This window comes from Arachis duranensis, chromosome 5 (assembly GCF_000817695.3).
Source record: "Arachis duranensis cultivar V14167 chromosome 5, aradu.V14167.gnm2.J7QH, whole genome shotgun sequence".
Taxonomy (NCBI): domain Eukaryota; kingdom Viridiplantae; phylum Streptophyta; class Magnoliopsida; order Fabales; family Fabaceae; genus Arachis; species Arachis duranensis.
This window is the reverse complement of record NC_029776.3, coordinates 64,336,468-64,339,609: the sequence shown is the minus strand read 5'-3', so window position 1 is coordinate 64,339,609 and position 3,142 is coordinate 64,336,468. Positions and strand designations below refer to the sequence as shown.

Here is a 3,142-nt window from a genome sequence, read left to right as displayed (position 1 = left end):
ATAGAAGTGGTCTTGATGGCTCTTGGAGATGAATCTTTCCATCTCTCATGACTCGGAGGTGGAAGCTTTTGTCTTCCCTTTTCCTTTTCTAGAGGATTCTCCGGCCTTAGGTGCCATTGATGGTAATGGAAACGCAAAAAGCTATGCTTTTACCACACCAAACTTAAAATATTGCTCATCCTCGAGCAATAGAAGAAAGAAGAGAAGAAGAAGAAGAAGAGAATATGGTAGAGAGGGAGAGATGTAGGTTCGGCCAAGGTGAAGAAGAGGGGGTTGTGTTGTGTGAAAATGAAGTAGAATGGAAGGATATATATAGGGAGAGGGGAGAGTGAAGTTTCGGCCATATAGGGTGGGAATGGGTGGGAAAATGTTTTTGAATTTTTCAAGGTAGGTGGGGTTTATGGGGAAGAGTGGATGGATGTGAGTGGTGAAGGGGTTGATTGGGAAGAGGGATTGAGGTGATTGGTGAAGAGTGTTGGGAAGTGTGACATGGGGAAGAGTAGAATAGGAATAGGAGGTAAGGTGGGAATATGTTAGGTGGGGATCCTATGGGGTCCACAGATCCTGAGGTGATCCTGTGGGGTCCACAGATCCTGAGGTGTCAAGAAATTCCATCCCTGCACCATATAGGCATATAAAATGCCTTTGCACAGCATTCTGGCGTTTAAACGCCGAGTGGTTCACATTCTGGGCGTTCAACACCCACATGTAACATGTTTTTGGCGTTGAACGCCAGTTTCATGCTTGTTGCTGGCGTTCAGTGCCAGCTTTTCCTCTAGGCACATTCCTGGCGTTCAACGCCAGAATGTTGCTTGTTTCTGGCGTTCAGTGCCAGATTCATGCTCTGTTCTGGCGTTGAACGCCAGCCAGATGCTCCTTACTGGCGTTGAACGCCAGCCTATGCTTCCTCCAGGGTGTGATTTTTCTTCTCCTATTTTTGATTCTATTTTTAATTTTTATATTTTTTTCGTGACTCCACATGATCATGTACCTAATAAAACACAAAATAACAATAAAATAAAAATTAGATAAATAAAATTGGGTTGCCTCCCAACAAGCGCTTCTTTAGTGTCAATAGCTTGACAGTGGCTCTCATGGAGCCACAAGGTGATCAGGTCAATGTTGTATAGTCCCAACACCAAACTTAGAGTTTGGATATGGGGTCTTAACACCAAACTTAGAGTTTGGTTGTGGCCTCCCAACACCAAACTTAGAGTTTGACTGTGGGGGCTCTTCTTGACTCTGAACTGAGAGAAGCTCTTCATGCTTACTCTCTTTTGTCACAGAGGGATGGCCATGTGCCTTAAACACAAGGTAGTCCCCATTCAATTGAAGGACTAATTCACCTCTGTTGACATCTATCACAGCTCCTGCTGTGGCTAGGAAAGGTCTTCCAAGGATGATGCAATCATCCTCTTCCTTCCTAGTGTCTAAGATTATGAAATCAGCAGGGATGTAAAGGCCTTCAACCTTTACTAACACGTCCTCCACTATTCCATAAGCTTGTCTCAATGACTTGTCTGCCAATTGTAATGAGAACAAGGCAGGTTGTACCTCAATGATCCCCAGCTTCTCCATTACAGAAAGAAGCATAAGATTTATCCCTGATCCCAGATCACACAGAGCTTTTGCAAAGGTCATGGTGCCTATGGTGCAAGGTATCAAAAACTTGTCAGGATCTTATTTCTTTTGAGGTAGAGTTTGCTGAATCCAGGTGTCCAGTTCACTAATGAGCAAGGGAGGTTCACTTTCCCGAGTCTCATTACCAAAAAACATGGCATTCAGCTTCATGATAGCTCTTAAATATTGAGCAACTTGCTCTCCTGTCACATCTTCATCCTCTTTAGAGGAAGAATAGTCTTCAGAGCCCATGAATGGCAGAAGGAGATTTAATGGAATCTCTATGGTCTCTATATGAGCCTCAGATTCCTTTGGATCCTTGATAGGAAACTCCTTCTTGCTTGAGGGACGTCCCAGGAGGTCTTTCTCACTAGGATTTTTGTCCTCCTCCTCCCTTGTGCATTCGGCCATATTGATTATATCAATGGCCTTGCACTCTCCTTTTGGATTCTCTTCTATATTACTTGGGAGAATACTGGGAGGAGTTTCACTGACTTTCTTACTCAGCTGGCCCACTTGTGCCTCCAGATTTCTAATGGAGGATCTTGTTTCACTCATGAAACTGAAAGTTGCCTTTGACAGATCAGAGACTAGATTGGCTAAATTAGAAGTGTTTTGTTCAGAATTCTCTAGCTGTTACTGAGAAGATGATGGAAAAGGCTTGCTATTGCTCTGCCTATTGCGTCCACCATTGTTAAAGCCTTGTTGAGGCTTTTGTTGATCCTTCAATGAGAAATTTGGATGATTTCTCCATGATGAACCATAATAGAATATATCTAATATGGTCCATTCTGAAAACATGTCAGATGGACATCTTTTGGTCAGCTGCTTGTATCTTTCCCAAGCTTCATAGAGGGATTCACCATCTTTTTGCTTGAAGGTCGGAACATCCACTCTCAACTTGCTCAGCTTTTGAGGAGGAAAGAATTTATCCAAGAAGGTGGTGACCAGCTTATCCCAGGAGTCCAGGCTATCCTTGGGTTGTGAATCCAACCATATTCTAGCTCTGTCTCTTATAGCAAAAGGGAAAAGCATGAGTCTGTAGACTTCAGGATCAACTCTATTCGTCTTTACAGTCTCACAAATCTGCAAGAACTCAGTTAAAAACTGGTAAGAATCTTCAGATAGAAGTCCATAGAACTTGCAGTTTTGTTGCGTTAAGGCAACTAGCTGAGCTTTCAGCTCAAAGTTGTTGGCTCCAATGGTAGGAATGGAGATGCTTCTTCCATCAAATTTGGATGTTGGCTTTGTGAAGTCACCAAGCATTCTCCTTGCATTATTATTATTTTCGGATGCCATCTCCTTCTCTTTCTCTAATATTTCTGAAAGGTTACCTTTAGATTGTTGTAATTTAGCTTCTCTTAATTTTCTCTTCAGAGTCCTTTCAGGTTCTGAATCAATTTCAACAAGAGTGCCTTTTTCCTTGTTCCTGCTCATATGAAAGAGAAGAAAACAAGAAAAGAAAGAGGAATCCTCTATGTCACAGTATAGAGATTCCTTTATGTTAGTAGAAAAAGAAAGG

At 42.3% G+C, this 3,142-nt stretch overlaps 1 non-coding gene across 1 annotated transcript; it reads left to right on the top strand.

Annotated features, from left to right (window-relative positions):
* Positions 1-2,419: 2,419 nt before the first annotated feature.
* Positions 2,420-2,523, top strand: LOC127747988 (small nucleolar RNA R71). Its single transcript, XR_008009931.1, has one exon. It is a non-coding gene; the product is annotated as a small nucleolar RNA R71 (small nucleolar RNA).
* The last annotated feature ends 619 nt before the right edge of the window (positions 2,524-3,142 follow it).